Raw genomic sequence first — 22,108 nt, forward strand, 5'->3', positions numbered from 1 at the left:
TGCAGGTTTAAGCATTTTATTGAAATCCATTGAAATAACAAGCTTACTATAATCAGAAATTCGTGTACAATTTAATCAAATTAGTAACAGTAGGTACTACGTATCTACAAATTAACAAGATTTATGATATAATTTCGAGAACTGCTGATTATATTATTAGTGTAGAAACGTTACTGGGATTCGATTCCCGGTAGAGCTCTCAAAATGAGTCTAGATATGCACGACACGAAGGGGTTGACGATTGCAATTTCAATCTACTTATTTTTTTAAAATTAATCAATACTAATAAAATAATTATAAAACCTCAAATTTTCATTTTCAAAGTGGTGAAGTATTAAACAACAATTTTGTTCAGATTTTTCAAAGTTCCATTAAACTTTTTCTATTTCCATAAAAACCTAATTTGAAAACGAATTTTAAGACAAATAACAAAATTGGTCCATCCGTTCTCAAGGGATGCAATTTCCAACGCAATATTAATGTCGGTTAAAAAAGGATATCGTTTCACGTTATAAATTTCAAGAGACTTATTTCCCGGCCAAGTTTTCGTTGGGACAAAACGGGTATTTCCTTATCAAAGTTCCATTAAGTCGTGAATGCACAGGTAGACAAACAGAAAAACAGAGTTTTAGTTGTGTCTTTTATGTGTATTATATCAGAATGGATGTATGTACAGAACAGAAGTTACTTAAACCACTAGAAGCAGTTCAAAAATACTTGGGGTTGAAACGTCATGAAAAATCTGTTTAGTATTGCAGAATAGAACAGAAACTTCTAGAACTTCACTGAATATCACTACATTTAAATTTTACTTCAAATAAAACGCCATAAATCTACAGATTAACTGCATATAACATTGGCTTAATATGCCAACAACCGTTTAACATGCTCAACCTGTAATGCCTCGGAATCCGCTTCGAAGACAATTAGTTCATCTCTTAATAGCTCTGTTCCAATCTAACGCATAATGGTTAATTTATTATCACCTATACGAGTAGTAAGTTCCTTATTATCCATACCAAGTAATACGAAAATCTGCCTTTCTGTTTTGCTATATGTTTAGTTTTCATGGCTTAAACACATCACCAACTAGCTTTCCGCCCGCGGCTTCGCCCGCATTTTCAAAGATAAACCCGCATAGTTCCCGTTCCCGTGGGATTTCCGGGATAAAACCTATCCTATGTGTTAATCCAAGTTACCTTCTATATGTGTGCTAAAATTCATTGTAATCGGTTCAGTAGTTTTTGCGTGAAAGAGTAACAAACATCCATACAAACTTTGTTACTCTTTCACGCAAAAACTACTGAACCGATTACAATGAATTTTAGCACACAAAACATCCATACAAACTTTCACATTTATAATATTAGTTAATAAAATATAATAATAATTAGTAGGATTTGGGTGAAATTTGAAAGTGTAGTTTCAGATCCAGGAAAAGACATCAGCTACTTTCTTCAACAAAATTCAAAGAGAGCAGAGCATGTTAAAGAGAAAAATATGTTAATTATAAATGAAACATTTTCATTACATTCACATTAAAAATATTTACATCATCTGACACGCTGCGCTAGTTAAATAAAAAAGCGCAGTTAACATAATAACATCACACGAGCTAAAAATATAAATAATAATATAAACAAATGTACTCTTTAACGTTCTACAGGCAATGTTTCTCACGATAAAAACATGAAAACCTCACAAGGATGTCGTGATACTCTTCAATATAAATATTGAGTGCTTAGTGAGACTGGATATTGAAGTATCGATAGGTACTATATTAGTTGGTACTGGTCATTCAAAGTTTTTCCTTGTTATTTTCGGAGTATATGCTGAAATGAATATAGTTTAGAAAGAAGAATTTAATGTTTACAAACAAATTTCATACCTTGATAAGGCAATTCTACGGGTAATATTTTGAATTCGATAATTACACACAACATTATCACAGTATTACAATATTTAAAGATATTGTTTTTTTTTTGTGTGGTGTTTCTCAATGTTCTAGAAGAAGGGCTTCTACATTTTAACGCGGACGCGGGGGTGAACTAAAGGTTCACCCGTAGCGACATGCACAAGGGCGTCCCCCCTTGACGGGGATCTCGAACCTCGGCTTGGGCTGTCGCTTGAGTGGAGAAGGCCAGAAGGGCCCTAATCGGACGGGCTATAGATATTGTAATACTGTGACATTATTGCTAATCTGATATTTTATATAGTTTTTTTTAAGTCCTAGAGATGATAACGATAAATCAAAAATATTAATTAAAAAATAAGATGTATAATCATTAAATATTAATGTAATAGATTTATAAACGAAATCCCTAATACAGAAGATAAATTTAGAGCACTATAGATAGTAATAATACAAGGCCAGACAGCCTGATATTAATCCTTAGCTTACACTTACATAATTGAACAAAAGAAAACTGTTTAATATTAATTCGCTCTATATATTTTGGCAATTTTAATTAAAGTGATGTCAACCCGCGATCTCTTAAGATGATGAATTGAATATTATCTCATGAATGTATTACTTACAATAATATTAATTATCATGTAAACGGTAACATTAATTAGTAAATACTGAATATGCATAAGGTAATCAAACTGTTTCATAATAACGAAGCCATTACTCCAGAAACAAAACGCGTTTTAAACTAAATACATTTAAATAGTACATTGTATAAAAATAGGTAAAGCTAGACGCTATAAAAAGAGCATTACGGGAACTTTATATCTTAACGCGGTGATGGATCCAACTTCCATTTGAACTCAAAGCAATTATGTTTCCTCTAAAGTAAAATTTTATTTATAAAATTTACATGAAACATTCGATCCAACTTCATGTAACATTCTGACTTTTTATCATTGTCGAAGGTACCTTAAAGATTTACACTTTTTAGAAAATTCCCGGCTTAGCTTTGTATAAAAAATAAACTTTGTTAAAAATGTAACCTCTTGTGGTAAAATATTTTTGAAGTGAAACTTTTTTATCGGGGTTGGAAAAAAAATTAGTGTAAAATTTTTTCGTTACGCGTGACATTTTTCCGTTACGCGCCATCTTTTTCTTATCCCTACCACGCGTGATTCGACGTATTTCTGTATAGCATTGTAAATTATTTTTTGAAAAATAAGGTCATAAAGAAGTTTCAATTTTTACGTGTGTAGGTACACTAGTCTGTACACGCACACATTTTTTTAAATCGTTTTAGTACATGCACTTTTTGTTTTAAATCATAATCAACAAACCAAAAAATCTAATTTTCCTCTTCTTAATATTAGTTAGAGAAGCTTAAAGTAATGTGATGAAAAAAATTCTGTTCTGTATTAGTGCTACATTTCTCATAACTGCAACAAATAAAGTGCTGTCGTGAATGAATGAATAATCAAACGAGCGAATTAAATATGCATGAATGAATATGAATGAAATATTATGCGTTGCCAAATATGATTATAGAATCATGAGTTTCTTGTCTTGGTTTTATGTGTATGGAGGGTCTTATTTTATATTATTTACTACTTTCACACCGCGGCTTCGCTCGTGAAAAATACCTACAGTTAGTGTCAACAAACATACATACAAAAAAAATCGGAACGAGTAGGATGTGATATAAGATATACTGTTTCCCATGGAAAATGACATGTCATAGAGAGAGAGAGAAAAAAGAGAGTTAAAAATGGCAATTACTTTCGCAATCTCTTTTGAACACATCAGCAAATGAACTCATTAATTTAACAATTCTGCACAAAAATATAACAATTCATTTCCCATAAATGTGTGCATAATTTAAACGCGTGTTTTTCATTATAACACTTGCTCGTATGACAATAGTCTTGATTTGAATTGAGCAATTTTTCACACAGTCGCAGTTATGATGACAAATGTAGCGGCCCCGGGCCAGGAGCCTGATAATATGCTAATGCTCGCTCGGAAATGTTAAAACTTCTGCACTTAGATAAGCATCATTATAGATAACTGTTATGAACTTTAGCATATGTTGAAGTTATGATTTGTTGAGATCCGTATTTTGTACGGGTTATTTGCGAGATAAGTGAGGATTTTGTAATGTTACAAGTGGAATTACAATTATTTGGTGTTCTTAATTTTAATAAAATTGCATCAATTAGAAATTTGCTGCCTTTCTTTTCCATATTACTGCTTTTATAATTTTCTTATTTTTTGGTGTTCTGGCACATAACGGGAAATTATAAAATGGAGCAGTTTACAAACTAAGATATTTAGTTCTTAGTAAGGTGTTTGCCCCTTAGGCTTGCCCTGAATTCAACTCATAGTTATTTCATTTTACAATACGTTGTTATCCAATAACTATAATGGTGCCAAGAATAGCTTTTAATTATAAAATGCACGTGCGATTCCTGTATCATTGTTCACTATGAGTGTTTGTGTCACAATTCCTTTGTAACTATAAATAATATCTTTTATATCGATAGTTCAACGTTTGATGATTTTTTTCCTGTTGTTACTGTTATTATTATGATAACACAAGTAATGGTTAAATTTGTTGTTTATATAAAGTATAATTTTAGAAGGTTTGTTATTATTTCTATTGCATATTTGTTTATTATGTTATAGGTTTGAATGGTGTTCTGAAATTGTTCATGTAAGTGATATCTAAACGATGGAATTAAGTAAATGAAGTTTAGTTTCTTGCGTCTTACATTTGTATTGTTCTCTTTTATGTTATTTAACTATTTATTAATTATTATTGTGACTTAAGCTTGAAAGCCGTTGTTAGTAAATAAACTATCAAGAAAAACCGTATTTCCAAACTATAAGAGCAATGTTTTTACAAATGAACCTTTACAATCCACTGGGAAATCTCTACATATATAACGATCATTAGGCCTCTTATGAGGTATACCGTATACGTGATCCTGTCACGACAAATATTTTGGAGATGAGATGTTTGCCAGTAACTGAAGGAGGTCTTATACAATTCTATTAACCAAAAGTTTGAGAGTGAAGGTATATTTTTCAGATTAATTGTACTGGGAGATATAGACCGAAGTTTGTAGAATAATTTAATTTGATGTGAGTTTCTAATTTCTAAAGTAACAATCGCTTTGGGGAAGGTCTAGTAAGTTTAAGATCTATATCTTCTTAAAATCTCATTTATACTTCTAATATTGTGAATGTTGTATGCGTATATGTTTATAATATATTTGTAGAATTTTAACACATTTATATTATAACTAAAAGTCTAAAAAAGTAATAGAATGTTCCTAGGAATTAACATTTCTGCCCTTAATGGTCACAACGATTCAAAATGGCGCAGCCTGGTAAATGGAACTAATAATCGGTTTTAATTCATAAAGCCGAGACACTAAATGTACCCACGTAAAATATTTGCAATCCAGTGTATTGAAATTTAGTCATTTTGCGCTGCTGCACGTGATTTATTTGCTCGAACTAGTTATTACAGCTATAGCAAATTTCCAATTAAATTACGACACACACTATTCAGTAATCTTTATGAATATTTAGTTGCCAGGGCCTTTAGTATTGCATAACTATTAATATACCTACCTAAATTCTAAAGGAAACATCAATATCTTGAGTATTTTTCTTTACTTGTAATACCATTGATTTTTTTTAAAAGTATTATTATATTTGTGACTCAGTTAAAATTAATTGGAAATTTTCCTATCCTTTCTTATCTAAGAAAATGGTCAAACAAAAAAGCTGGCGTTGCCGCTCCGCCATCGGGGGCTGCGTGCGGCGTTGTCAGTTTCGCCTTGTATTGTGGGTACTTTTCAGCGCCATTGATTAGATATCTAATTGTTTACTACTAATTAATAATTTAAACATTTAGTATTTTAAACATTTCATTGAATCGGAATGCACTTAGTTGAATATCACGTTTATAGAGGTTTATACTGATACTTGTGGCGGCTACGGAATTAGCCTCTGCAGACTAATATAATTTTTTATATCATGTAGGTGGTTTTTTATATTTTTTTAACTAGGTACATATTTAAATATTATGATGATAAATTCATAAATAATAACTAGTGTACTTAATTGATATAATAATTAATAAATCAACTTTAAATTTAAACGAGGTTTAATTGTATGGACAATTAGTATTATTGATTTTTGTAACAACGTGAACGGCAGATAAAATGTATTCACGCAACAAAAGCGTATTGTTTAGATTAAAGTAGATAATCAGAAAATCTGATTGATTTGTTAATTGAAAACTGATACAGTTGTAAGCCGATATTGGATTAATAATTATCATTGGATATTAAGTATTTGCAATAGATTTGATATATGTCCATTAGTAGTCTATTGGAAAAACTATTATGTCAAACAATTAATACTTACAGGTAATATACGTCCTTGTGAGTTTGTTATATTAAAAAAAAACTGTTCAAATTGAATTGAAATGGGTACCTAAATGGGTACCTACCCGCGCTGATCATATTTTTACTTTTGAATTTTTATTACACGTTCTTCAAAGCTTACTATTATGTCTTTTAATATAACAATATTATCACCATAATTATTAACTAAGTTCGTAATTAAAAAAAATACAAAATTAGTGTTCAAGTGACTCATTATGCGCCAGCGCAAATTAAATTAGATTTTTAAGAATTGCAGCCTTTCTTCGTTTTAATTTACCAGCTTCCAAGGTATACTAAAGGTATAGTGACGGTCACTGCTTTCCTACAACGTCTTAATTAATGTTAGCAAATGGGTGCATACAGTTTGTGCTGACCTGGTTGTAATTCAATGCCTACCTTCATTAATGTCAAATGAACGTGTTTTTAATTACTGTTTTTTCCCCGTTTATTAATGGCATGGCTGAGGCACGGTAAACGTGTTCATTCGAACGAATCGGAATGAGGTGTTTTTGTGATTTGTTTGTTGTGCTATGAAATTGTTTATTATGATTTTTCGTTATCAAATTCGTTTTAATATTTGGTCAATATTAGCAACACAGGTCTTGGCTGTCCTATAAACACTGTTACGTAATTCTGAATTCAAGATGGTGTCCTTTTGGTGGCGCGAATGTAAATGGGGTTAATTGTTTGTTATTTTTACACTATTGTGTTATTTTTGGTAAGATTATTATATTGTATAGGTATCTAACAGTGAGAAATTAAAATTTTCTCCATAGTAGGCGACGAAAAAATGTATTTCTAAGAGAAATTTAAATATTTTGGCTATAAAACAAACTAGTACTTACTAGGTACTACGAAGTCATACATAAATTAAACGGCTAACTTCAAAACAATAGCACACCTCAACTACATTATAATACCTATGTTAAGAGCAATTCCCACTTCCTTTCTATCACTTTCAAAGGAAATAAAAGTTTATAAAAGACGTTTAAGCCAAAGCCAGTATACCTCACAGAAATACACAGCGAGTTTGTGAAAACAAAGCCTGTGACAGGAGCTAAAACTTTGATATACTTCGATACTGATCTGATAATGTGGAACTCTAGAGCATTCTCGAAGGAATTGGGGTGGTATAAATTATTCTGTTTAGTGAAATGCGGTTTCAGTTCGTGTTTGAGGTTAGTTAATTTTTGTCTTAAACTATAAATGAAGTGTATTAAGTAAAAAAGTGTGGGTAATATTATTTTATCATGTTTAGAATATATAAATGAGAGAGAAGAAACATTACGAAAAAAGGAAAAGATAAAGAGTTTATAGTAGTATTTATATTGTAATTTACTCCTAGGTATGTCTTTATTCGCATATTTTTTTTTAACAATACTCTCGTTAATATTCAAACTCTATTTTTATAAAGCTACATATTTTGCTTCAATGACCAAATTAAGGAAAACATTTGTCGACTTATTTTTACCAAAATCAGTCTTCCAAATATACGTGAGCGGATTGTTAGAACGTACAGAAGGATTTAAAAGCCCATAGAATTAAACAATATATCACACAATTTGAAGTACAATTAATTAATTAAGTCTTGGCTGGATTGTCCTAATTATTTCCTTCCCAGTTGCCATGGTAACGGCGAAGAAAATATGTTTTCGACTAGAAGCTTATGTATTGACCCTAATTTGCTCATTCATCATCGTTTTATGTGATACGGATATTTAATTTAGCCGGAAAATATTTCTAAGAAGGCGCACCAAAACTTTCTGAAAAGATAATACCTACCTATAGAAAAAATAGAAAATAAAGTTTATATTAGGGGATGAGAAATATTTTTATACTTACTTATTTAGCCACAGGACCGCCGACCGTGCATATTTTGAATTTGGATCTTTTTTATCCCGCCACATGCCCGCCACCTCCCGCCATCACACACCACACACTAATTTATGTTTTTCAAATTATATATGGCCAGCAACAGATAATACGAATGGCGTCTTTTTAAATTTCAATTTATTTAAAACGGTTTGTAAGAATAGACTACCGTTCGTTTTAGCCAAAAAAAAAAAAATGAATTGTAAGAGCCATTCATTATTTTGTACAAAATAAAACTTAAATCATATTTTAGATTAATTTATTTTTTTACAAATTGTGCCTGGAACCGGAATCATGTCTTGGATAATTATCATATCTTATTTTTTAATATATTCTATTCCATATTTTTTATATTTTAATTAGCTTTACGGAAAATAATTTTACTTACTTAATTACAATAACTAGAACTATCCAACGATTTAATTTTAAATAATAGCGTACCCCGTGAATAGAATCTTTATCGTGAATGGCGCGGCATAAAATAACTTTTTTTTCAAGCCAACTGCAACGCTGCGCAGTAACAAAATTCGAATTTGGAATTCGATTTTGCCTCCAATTATTATCATCACTTTTTTATTTTACGTAGTTTGAAAGTAATGTAAATATGATAAGTCTTAAATGAATGAAATAATTTTAGTTTTATGTGTTTTGTGTAAATAGAAACAAGTTGAAAATATTCATCTTCCGTATGCTGGCTATGCAGATAAGATTTTATGTTTTTACTGGTGAGTCCATTACAATTTGTAAGATAAACGTGCCAAAAAATGCTTATAGCGCCATTTATAGCGCACGTGTATGTGAAGTGATAAAAAGTAACTTTATTCCATAAAAATTATTTCTGGCAGCTGTCAATTTGAATCAACATTCAAAGTTGATTTGGAGTTTGGACTGACATTTCTTTGTATGTAACAAAGAAATGAATAATATAAGGATAGGATACGTTTTATATGTAAGCTGTATTTAAGAATAGACATCACTAATTTAGTATGGATTTATTATTGAGATTTACCTATATTGTTAGCCACTTTGATCAGATAAATATGAATATTTTTTATTAAAAATAAAATACCTACTTTTAAACCTTGTTTTAAACCGAAATCGAAATTAGAAGGTTACGCCGGCCGTGTGCTTTGCAAAATATTGGCTTTCTTTTTTAATGAAAGCAGAACCATTTTATTCCGATAAATATAAAAATATAAACCACTATACAATAATAATAAAAAACACAACCAGATTTTTTCAGCTGATTTATATACTAAGGTTTTATCTATATGAAAAATAACCTTTCTTTAAGCCGGTTGATGGTTTTATCATAATCGGAATAAACAAATGTAGCGTTATATGAGATCAACGCAAACCTTCTTCACTGAGGTTCGTAAACAGTAACCAGTGTACAGAGATCTCTCAGTTGTATGAAAATTCGTACGTTATAGAGGCCAAGCTTTTTGGGAAATAGATTTAAGGCATGAATATTATAATTTCGATACATTTTATATATTCGTATAATTGATAATTTCTATCTGAATAACAAGCATTAATTATTCGAATACATTGCAGACAATTTTACGTATTAGCATATTATTATTAGTCTGTGGTATTAGGTAATTTCGATGATTTGAAGAAAGAGAAGCCGCAGACTTTTAACACCACTGAAATAAAAATATACTGTTCCATTACATGATACCAGCATATTGTAATACTGTGATACCAGTCTACATTTATTTTACAGTTGACAAACTAGGTACCTCACTTAGTTTTGAAATTTAACATTGTCATATAAATAGTAAATAGGTTCTGGATCGTATTCTCGAACGTATTTTAGGCATTACTTACTTCCATATATCGTTATGATACATATATTGGTGATCTGTCGAATGTTATGTATGTTTTATTGCGTTGGGTGCAGGAAAATGCAGTTTAGAGGCGAAAGATCTCTAGTGGGCAATTCTACAACATTTCTTACGATGTTTTGTACAATACATTAATGGATAAAGTGGATAAAGCAACGCTTATTGTTATCTTGTTAGGTAAAATTATTTAATCTCTGTCTGTAATGTTACTTTCAAGTTATATTAATTAAGATATAAGATAAATATTCATCAAACTTGATTTTTGTCGCAACGTCACTTACGAGAATCCACAATTTAATCTATGATGCGACACGCAAACTCAAAATTAGCCATAAAATATTGATAAAACCAATGCATCTATAAATTTTTAAAATAATCCTGAGTCTTTAGTTCGCGTCAAATCCATATAAAAAGTAGCTAAGTTCTTATGTAAATCCAATCAGCTGATTTTGCGTGAAATGCTATAAAAACCATCCATCCATCGTCACAACATAAACTATAGCTTTTAGTATTAGTATTAGATATTATGTGGTGTCCACTGAAAATCAGTGGAGAATCTAAGTGTCTTATATGTCCTTAGATTCTCAAACCACTGAGTGGATATTATCCATTTTGTGCCGTTGTAACTAGTTATAAGTTAATTTTATTTATTTTTTATGTATCGGTACAAATAAATGTATTTTCTTTCTTTCATACAGTGTTCAAGTTTCGTGAAAGTAAAGAAACGTAAATAAAGCATTCATATTGCGTCACGCTTTTATTAAGTTTACTTTTTTCCGCACGAAAAAATGGGTGTAATGCTGTAATTCTGGTTCATCCAGTGTAAAGCCCGTTCCCGCCGGCGACAACCCGTAACGAGATATTATAAAAGATACTGACTTAATACATTTACACTTGTCTTTTGGGATTACGTCCCTTCCCCGTGGCCAAAATACGTTATTCGAAGTTCGTGCCAACCCCCAGTCGATGTAAATTAGATTTTATCGCGCTAGTTTGTGAGTCGATATTAAAATGACTGGCACGCTGAACGAAATCTAATCAAAGTTTGAATATTTGATCGGTTAAGTCTCTGGAAGTGAGGTTATGTTTGTATTGACTGTCATGGGATTTAATGGACTTGGCTAAATTATTTTTGTGAGCACGATTAAGAAATGTGCATGAAATGTTCGCTTTGATATTATAAAATTAGAAATAAAAGTTACTTGAAGTTTTATATGTATTTACAAATGTTTTTCAGAAGCTGTTAAACCGACCATTCATATTACTTTTTTAAAATAAACGTGATAATAATACTTAAAACTCTTTTTACTATGAAATAAACGCTTTGTAACTCATCAAAACCAAATCAGCATATTTAAATTTGGAATTAAATGAAAAATTGTTCTCGTAATCTGCATTTTAAATGAAAATTGTTGAAAAACTTTATTTGAAAATCAAGTGCGACCTGGTATTCATGCGTTTATAAAATTCAAGTTATTATGCGGCTTATGAAAGGTGAGTTTAGGGGTTTTGTGTTGAATTGTTCCAATGTTATCTAGTACTTTTTAATTATGCTCCGCTGTTTTCATTATGTTGCTTTTGTTTTAATTTTTACAGCTTACTCGTAATGGACATTGAATTGCTAATGTTTTGTAATGTTATTTTATTCAAGTTACTGGTTGTTAAGTTTTATGTATGTTTCGGGTTTTGCAGACTATGGCTTAAGATTACCTAATATCCAAGTGTTATAGTACATTGGAAATTACTTTTTTAGAATGCAAATTTATCTAATACCTGAAAGGTAGTCTTATAGGTCCCGGATGAATTTATAAATCCACGAATCCGCAACTGAAAGCGCTTTACGGAACACAGTACAGGTAGTCCACATACCTATTATTAAATAATTATTTAATAAATAATAATTCATTGTATTTTATTCTGTCTTAATTTAACGATAAATACATTTCTTGTCAATTATTTATTACTTTTGTTATTCAATGTTTATAAACAAATGTATGAATTTGCAAAATGAATTTGTAAATGAACTGGTAGAGCTTGAACTCTATTACGTATGTTATTTCATAAGAGACAAAGGTCTTATTATAATGGTTGCTACGTTTCGTGTTTTCAAACTCACGTTTATCTTTTACTTTTTGTGATAACGGGTTAGTTTTGCGCTCGTTATTCAGGTATTCTGATATTTCGATAGTTTCGTGCGCTATAGCACGCAATAGTAAGGGATAGTTTGATAATTACTTATTCAGAATATGCCATATATTTCAGATACTCTTTACAGAGTTTTTGCAGTGAAATGAAGTGAGTGGCAGTTCAAAATTAAGCCGTTGTTTCAAATCCTAAGCTATTAAATGCAAGAAGCTGCAATTTTCTGTTATTTTTTGTATTAGGTATTACCATTCTTGAATAGCAACGTTTTGTTTTCACGGTGGTTCTTCAATACAAATTTTGTAGGTTAGGTTTCTCTTCCACAAATAAATTAAATTATTCGTTTAATCTTCTACTTATTTTTCTTAGATTTAGGTTTTAGCAATGCGTTAATAGGCCTTAGTTTATTTGATTGAGCTTTATCCTATGTTGTCTTTGAATGAGTATCTGCATGCTTGAGAAATTATGTGGGACATCATTTTGCGCTAACTTTTCACAATTAATTTAAAAATTCCAATCTATATGTACAAATAAGTTAGTATTTACGTGTGTCAAAGTAGATTCCACGAAGTGGTTTAATCTGCTACAAACAGATGATTAATTGATTAAGAAATGTTATTTAAAGCGGGTAATTGAATTTAAATATAATATCGTGTTTCACAAGAGCACTTTACGTAACTCAGTAGAAGCGAAAAGCTCAGACCGTCAGAATGTCGAGAGCTCTAAAGAACCGTCTAGAAACTTATAAATTACTCCGCTTTTTTATTGCTCAATGAGCGTGACTAGCCGGTGTTACCACTTTATATTGTTGGCAAATTGGAAAATTATACACTGAAAATATATTATCTTTTGTGAACACTTTCTGGCCATCCTTTGTTTTAACTATTTTGATAGGTTAGGTGGGAGGGCATTGTTTGGTCCTAATAAAGAATAGTTATTTTTAGTATATTAGGGGAATTATTCGAATAATAATTGTTACAGTTTAATTTGAGATACAATACAAGACTGTATATGCAGACAGGTGGATTTCAGTATTATGTTTTACATTACCCACGAGCATTTGAGATAACTGAAATATCAAGAATAACACCGGAAAAACGTTGGAAAAACAAGTCAAAAAATCAAATCTGATAAAGTTCATTTGCTCTGTTAAAATTATTGTGTAGGTACTTACAGACGTACCTATTAACAAATAACTTGATTATATCCAGAATAACAGGTATGTAACCGTCAAAAGTCCCTTATTCGATCGGTCGAGACTCCGCAGAAATAATTGCGAAAGTTTCTGTGTTTTGCTCTTGTCTTCATCAATTAAGGTGCTTTTCTCCCTTAGCAACACTAATTCTGTTTTAAAGGGTAAAATTTTTAATGAAGCAGTCAATTTTATATAAAGGAAACCTCAAAGTTTGATCCGGTTAGCGTGGGTGATCTAGACTATTTGTGGTAACATGAAGTACCTAGAAGTATTTTCATAATTAATTAAACACATTGTTTATTTTTGAAGTGAAACTTCTTTATCGGGGTTGGACAAAAATTTAGTGTAACATTTTTGCGTTACGCCGTACGTGTGAAATTTTTGCGTTACGCCGTACGCGTGACATTTTTGCGTTACGCCATACTCGTGACATTTTTAAGGTCATAAAGAAGTTTCACTTCTTACGTGTGTACTCTAGTACACGCTTACATTTTTTTTTGAAGTGAAACTTCTTTATCGGGGTTGGACAAAAATTTAGTGTAACATTTTTGCGTTACGCCGTACGCGGGACATTTTTGCGTTACGCCGTACGCGTGACATTTTTGCGTTACGCCATACTCGTGACATTTTTAAGGTCATAAAGAAGTTTCACTTCTTACCTGTGTACTCTAGTACACGCATACATTTTTTATTTTAATGTGATTTCAGGTACTTTAGGTACCTACTAGGAAGCGTATGCGCAAATTAAACAATATTCGCTTGCGTTCTTAGTTCTTGCATACATTTTGTTGTACACATTCGATATTTTGTTGATAAAATAAATTGTTCTTGAATATTTGCTAGCCACTTATGTTAACAACCTATACAAACAAAGCGTATTTTCAATTCCCTATAAAATATTCGTCAAAGTTAACAATATTTGCGTTAAATCGAATAAAATTGTCCGTTGTAATTGCAGCAATATAAATTGGTACAACACCAACATTTCATAAATTATTTGCTCGATAATTACGCTATTATAATGACAAGCCGCTTCAACCTTAACATGATTGTGTGTTCACATCAGATCGGTTTCCGGTTTTAATATTTATAGACTTGACCGAATTTTGGTCATGGTGGAAAGTACGATTGTTGAGACTATACAAAAGGACAAAATATATTAGAGCACACGAATCATTCGATGTGTAATGATGTCTCCTGTTTCAATATTATCTTAAAATGATGTATAGGCGTGAAAGAAAAAATTAATTGAACATACAGCTGTAACTAGTTCTACCTTCATATTAGTATGGATTGGTATAAAAATATATACACTACAAATAACTTTATGCTTTATAGAACAAAACACAAACTAATAAAATTTTAAATACTTCAAACGCTAACAACTAGCGACATTAAATTGGAAAACGCAGTATACGTTTTGAACAATTTTTGAACGGATTTGCTGTGACATTTTTATATTTTCATTTAGCTATATAGTTATATAATATATTGGAAAAGAATATATAAATAATTTTTGATGCATAAATGTGTAACGCGTTTCATTAATACATGTAAGTGGTTTTAACTGAATACTGAAATCAGAGTCAGTTTATGATTAAAAATGAACACATATTTTTCACATAGGTAGACAGGACGTGTAACACATGTTGCAAATTTTAATATAAATCTTTATATTAAGATAACCATCTCGGGAAGTTTCCAATAGATACAGCGAAAATGGTTTATAGTCGAAGGTAGTTTCACATTTTATCTCCATAAAGTCATAACAGCATAGTCTGTCCGTGACCACGCTCGCTGTTCAACGATCTAAACGTGGCCTTTTGAATGAACCTTTTAAAACAAAAGTATTCAATCAAAGCAGCTTATAAAATTAACAATTCCGATAGGTAAGCTTAGTTACCCTTAACTATACGTTGAGGATACAACCTCAACCGCAAGGCACGGCAACAAACAAGTCAATAATCACTACATAGTATAAAACAAAGTCGATTTCCCTGTCCCTATGTCCTTATGTCCCTATGTCCCTTTGTACGCTTAAATCTTTGAAACTACGCAACGGATTTTGATGCGGTTTTTTTTAATAGATAGAGTGATTCAAGAGGAAGGTTTATATGTATAATAACATCCATTAAATAGTGGAGAAGTACTGTTATTTTTGAGGTTTCTAAAGTGATGTCGTAAAAAATTACATTTTTTCCGCTTACATTGCAAACGCAGGCTGAACCCTACGAGTTTTATCAAAATAATGTACTAAGTATTATACACATTGAAAAGGTCTATAGAAAAGTCCGCGATGGTATATGTCTATCTCTTATGGATAACCCACAATAACATTTTTTTGTCATTTACTTTTTACGAAAAACAATGGCTAATTTTCGATGCGATTTTTACTAATACAGCATTAATCCTTAACCAATTAAATACCTTGAATACATTGTTCGTTTAATATAGATCTATATGGCCCTTTACACCGTATGATTTAAGTGAATATTTTCGAAGATATTACAGATTTAAAAATTGCGGGACGTAGCGTTTGCGGCGGTACCGGCCGGCCGCCAGGCTATCTATACGAAGTCGGAGCGGGCCGCTATGTTTTTATATACAACGTTCACAGATTTTCTGTAGTGTATTTACTATTTAGTATCAGCATTGCACCCGTGCGAAGCCGGGGCGGGTCGCTAGTTACTAAATAATTGATTACATTACCCACGTTCTGTTTGGAAGAACCAATTTCCGTCGCTAATGAAAATATCTTATTTGTACAAAATAACATCACAGTATTTCATGGCCGATATTTGCTGGGAAATTTTCGCTTTGTTCGCCTTCTAGTTAATTTGATTAAATATTGATTATTATTATGGGATTTTGATGGACGCTTGATTAGATTGAAGAGTTCCACTTTGTGCTCATTGTATTGAATATATTTATAGATTCTGTTCTATGTAAGTATTATGAGATTATTGTGTTCAGATTGTTAATGAAATTGGGTTTATATAGTGATGTTTACGGAAGAAAACAAGACTGTAAATAAGCGAAATCGGTCTACCCACTCGAGTTTTAGCGAAATAATCGAACGATAATTGATTTTTTATGCGTAGGTACAATGTACATACCTACGCACGTATAGACATAGAAATAGAGAAGTGTTAAATAAAATGCTAAAACAAGGAGACACAAAACTCAATTTTCCTTTACAGGCACCTATAGTGAGATTGAACAAAGGTTAGCTTTTGCCTATCGCTTCCTGATTGGGCTACTGGCCGTAGTTGCAATATTCAGGTCGCCACTATTTGGAAAAATATCGAAAATATTATTAGTTAATTCTAATATGAAAACATTGTGAATTTAGAGCTTCTGATAATTAAATACAGGTAAGTTCTCATTCATTATTTGTTATTTAAACAGTAAGTTAAATATAGATGGAAGCTGTGAAATTGTCATTTGGAGTCAAGTTAGTAAAGAAAGACTCCTCTAAATACAAAACCACGCAGTGTTAAACCTTGTTATGTATTGTTGTGCAATGTATTTTTTCTTTGCTTTACACATTTTTATTTTATACTTATGATATGGATGTTGTATAATTTAATAATTGGAACTTAATTATACACTTACCGGTAATATTTAATTTACATTATGTTCAATTCAATATTGCTATTCTCTTTTCTACACACTATTAACTAATTGAAAAACCTTCCGCCGCCCTACTTTATTATACACAATGAGCCTCTATACAGGGTGTAATCGTTAAGTGTACACAGGCGATTTTTCCGTAAGTATTACAGATAACAAAAAACTTTAAACTGATATCGAAAGTACTTAACCTAATGAGTAAAATGGCGGTAATAAATTTTTAAATGTAAATCGAGAAATATCAAAAAAAATATCTTTAAACCCTCCCATACATTAAGGTGATGAATTAATTTTTCTAACATTTACGGCCCTTTTTAAACCTTCGTAATTTTTATATTATTAAAGTTGTCGTGATGAAAATTCTTGACAAGAAAGTTCAATAGTAACACAATACGCCTACCGTTTTAGAAACATGATTCCATGATATTTTCTCGATAGAAAAAAAATACAAAGTTCTCATTGTTATTTTTTTATAATCTCTGGCATCTTCAAAATAACAAACGTAAAGTTACGACTTTTTGGATATTAACTATAAAATATACAACCTATACGTCTACCGATTTAGAATTTTGAAATATGCGATGGTTTTGAAATAAACAAGAAATACTTGAAATTAGCGCGCGACCAGCCAATGTAGCGAGAGCCGCCCTGTACCTTCCTACCCCGATCGCTGCACGAGTCATTCCCGCTACGGCCGTCACACGGGGAACTTGTGTCGCTCGCGCAATCGCAAAAAAGGGTGACAACACGATAAGACAAAATGAGACAAATGGGGACAATAAAGAAAATAAGAAGAAGAAACATAAAGGTTGGAGGAAAAAGAATGCTTACAATTGGAACAAATTAATGAAGTAAGTTGGTTTTATTTTAAATTTGATGATAATTGTATTATAGACGATGTTAAATATGTACCCCTGTTTTAAGTACATAACGAATGTGTAAGATTTTTTTCATTTATAGCATAGATAATCTTTTCAGAAATCCGGAATCCAGAAGGCAAATAAACCCACTGATTGTTCACAATGTGAACCCACTCCTTCGTAAGTACCTTTATTCAGTCAAAAATGTATGTTATCAACGCTCTACTGGTTTTATCGCATGATTCCATTTTTAGTAAAAAGCAACAAAGTGCAAAGAAATAAAAAATCATGGTGAACTTAGTGGAAGTATGGTGGCCGTAATATGGAACAGGAGCTCATTGGAGTAGTATTATATTTAAAAAAATACGAAAAAATTTCAAGAATTACATTTCTTAGAAGGTGGTAGATAAGTATGTTGTATAAAGAATTTGATGTTGATATAATTATTTCATTTATACTTACTACACCTGTGCGGGAAATTGCTTAGTACTAAAACAGGTTTATATTCATATTTACATAGTAATGTGAGTTTTAATTTCGAAAAATTTTGTGTAAGTATATTAAATTGAGTTCCTGGGTGATCTGGAAACACAATTGGGCCCGGAAGATGGCGCTGCAGTCACTCCTCCTAATCACATGAACCGATTCGGATGAATATTTGTGTGCACATTTCATTGTTGTGGGATGATTGGTTGATTCGTTTTCACATTAGCTAATATTATGTATTTTTGTTGTAAACTTAATTTAATGTTTATAATACATTATTATTGGTATAAATAAGCCAGTGTTCGTCTCACATTGCTGTACCTGCCTACCTACCCTACCAGGGCCTAACTTTGTTCTGGCTATTTTATTTTGATTATTTGTAATGAATAATTATAATAGAGTGCAAAAAATAAATACATGCGTCAATATATTTTGTGTTTTTTTTAAACAATTTTTTTATTTAAAAAAATATCATTCCGACCGCGGCTTTGCCCGCGTGGAATTAGGTTATATCGTGAATCCTGTTTTATCCCACAGAAGTGTTCAGTTCGGATAAAAAGTATCCTATGTGTAAATCCAGACAATTAGCTATATTTTATCAAAATTGATAATGTAGTCTTGACGTGATTAAGTAACAACTAACAAAAAAATATACAAATTAACATCCAAAGTTTCGCATCAGTTTTACTGTATTAGTGATATCTTCCACTCTTGACTTTGACTGAGAAGAATTAGGGTTTATAACTTCTTTCAGAAATAGTACCTTTCATTTCTGGGCATGATGTAATATCTACGTCAGCATCAAATTCTATCTAAATCAATTCAGTAGTCCGCGTTATTGGGTACCATTTCATTTTTTCAGAGTAACAATATTTTTTGTTATTTTAAAGATTATTTATAACCTGTATTATTTTGTAATAAAGTAAACATTACGAAATAATAATAATTATTAATAATGTCTAAGTAGTTGTTGGAAAGAAGATTATTTGTTTATAAGCAAGAAAATAAAACCAATAAATCAACAATTGAATAAATGTATAACAATATTATAACTGTATGGCGACTCCATACATGTTTGTCCCGAGTCGGCCAGCGGCAGCGCGGCGAGTTTGCAAGAATGACTTCGCGCACACCCGCGTTCGCGATAGCGAGCTATTAGACTCCGCCCGCCAAGCAGTGGATTTTTTTTTGTGTATCGTCTTAAGTATGAAATATGAATATCCCATATACATTTAATATGAAACATTTTAGCTTTCTTTTTCTTTTTTTGGTTTTCTGCTTTAATTACTTCGCAAATTTGAAGTGACATTTTCCACGTTTTTCCGGAAATTTTCACGCGTGAAAATGTCCGGAAAATGCGTGAAAATGTACGGGAGAAGCGTGGAAAATGCTCGGAAAATCCCCGGAAAATGTCTGGAAAATATCCGGAAAATGCGTGGAAAATTCCGGAAAAACCGTGGAAAATGCCTGGAAAATATCCGGAAAATGCGTGGAAAATTCCGGAAAAACCGTGGAAAATTCCGGAAAAACCGTGGAAAATGCCTGGAAAATATCCGGAAAATGCGTGGAAAATTCCAGAAAAACCGTGGAAAATTCCGGAAAATTCCGGAAAAACCGTGGAAAATGCCTGGAAAATATCCGGAAAATGCGTGGAAAATTCCGGAAAACCCGTGGAAAATGCCTGGAAAATGCCTGGAAAATATCCGGAAAATGCGTGAAAATGTCCGGAAAATGCGTGAAAATGTACGGGAGAAGCATGGAAAATGCTCGGAAAATCCCCGGAAAATGCCTGGGAAATTCCCGGAAAATGCGTGAAAATGTCCGGAAAAAGCGTGGAAAATGCCATTTCAAATTTGCGAAGTAATTAAAGCAGAAAACCAAAAAAGAAAAAGAAAGCTAAAATCTTTCATATTAAATGTATATGGGATATTCATATTTCATACTTAATGTATGGGAGGGTTTAAAGATAATTTTTTTGATATTTATCGATTTATTTTTAAAAATTTATTACGGCCATTTTACTCATTAGGTTAAGTACTTTCGATATCAGTTTAAAGTTTTTTGTTATCTGTTATACTTACGGAAAAATCGCCTGTGCACACTTAACGATTACACCCTGTATAATTATATCAAAGGCTCTGTAGTACAAATGTATTCTAACAATATACAAAATTAGCTATATTCTAGAAATAAGTGAATTTATTTAATAATGCAGCATTTATTTTAACGTCCTAGGTTGACGTTTAACTTTCTCAATAAATGTCGAATGTCTGTCACAAGTTAGACGGAGAGAGAACAGTTTTTAATCACACACTTCACATTAAATGCACTAGATTGTGCAATACTGTGGTGCAATATAATATTATTATGTGTTTAATTATAGAAAAGTTAAATTAAAGTTATAATAATACTTACCTCTTAATGTACGGTACCTAAGCAATAGGGAATATGCATAAAATTTGAAATGGCCTAAAATATATTTTTCTCGAATACTTATCGTAATATTATAATGAAAAGGATTTTTTTTATTAACTTATTATTTAAATTTTAAACCCCTAAAATAATATTCAAAAAGTGCAAAATAAGGGAGCGAAATTCAAACTTCCAAAACGCGCCACCACTGGTCGAACGAAATGTGACGTCATCTGACAAGACATTGAATTCATCACTCCACAGTAAACACTAAGGTGAACACCCACTGGACGTGTCATGTGACGTCACGCAAAGCGCGCGCAAAATGGCAGCGTTTGAACTGCTTAAATTTTTAAAAAGTTTTAAATTTCATTTATAAAAATATCTAGAGTATTTTGAAGCCCATTAATATTTTTTTCTACGTTATAGAATAGTAAACTATTAATTTAAGACAAAAAAGAAAAACATGAATATTCCCCATTGTTCAAAATATTTTTATTTTGATAGCATTGAGAATAAACAAGACTTACAAAGGACTGTTTAGATAAAAGTCGTATCATTTTATAATGTTTACTACGTACTTCATTATATACCGCTTTTTAAAATAATACCATAGTTTCTCTTGAATCAGGGCTGTCAACAAAAATTTTAAAACTCTAAGTACCGAACATAGCTAGTTATTAGGTATGAAGATTGTACATACATATATATCTAAAATATACAGGGTGTCCCAAGAAGTATGGATGAACTGAAGCCAGGAGGTAGAGGACCTAGAGGGCTATCCGAATCACCCCCATGTGTGTTATGCGATTTTTTGTAGTTTCGGAGTTATGACTCTTTTTTCAATTTTTCACCTATCGCCGAGTACGATGATATTTTCACTCATGGTGACGTCAACTATTGCGCTAGATGCTTGATTTTTTTTGTGTGCTAAGCTGAAAGATAGGCCAATTCAGTATGGTAACACTTACTATCGTTAGATCTTCGAATGGAATAAAAAAAAGAATTAAATGCTAAGAAAGATAAAATTACCCAGTATGTTCACAACTTCAAGGGCCCATAAAAAAATAAAATCACATAAGAAAAGTTTTCCGTTTGGCTTTTAAAAACTTGCTCTATCTATCAGGTAGCTACCCTGAAAATTTCATTTTATTATTCAGAAGGCTTCAATCGAAAAATTGAAAGCTAAATGTGGTAAGTGCAAAAATTTTATTAACATGATGATCATTAAAACCAATAAATAGGTGTTTAGTTACCAGAATTTTTTTTGAAATAACCCCGCTGTTGCT

The 22,108-nt window shown here is 31.5% G+C and overlaps 1 protein-coding gene and 1 long non-coding RNA gene across 3 annotated transcripts in view; both read left to right on the plus strand.

Annotated features, from left to right (window-relative positions):
- Window positions 1–22,108, plus strand: part of LOC149480209 (adhesion molecule nephrin-like) — an 84,714-nt gene that overhangs the window by 5,809 nt on the left and 56,797 nt on the right. The window lies entirely within an intron of this gene.
- LOC149480210 (uncharacterized) lies at window positions 17,347–18,439 on the plus strand. Its single transcript, XR_016317020.1, has 3 exons — window positions 17,347–17,912; window positions 18,040–18,101; window positions 18,176–18,439. It is a non-coding gene; the product is annotated as an uncharacterized LOC149480210 (long non-coding RNA).

Source organism: Colias philodice, chromosome 18, assembly GCF_061535455.1.
Source record: "Colias philodice isolate Cphi_HAF_F1 chromosome 18, ilColPhil1 Martin Lab GWU primary, whole genome shotgun sequence".
Lineage (NCBI taxonomy): Eukaryota > Metazoa > Arthropoda > Insecta > Lepidoptera > Pieridae > Colias > Colias philodice.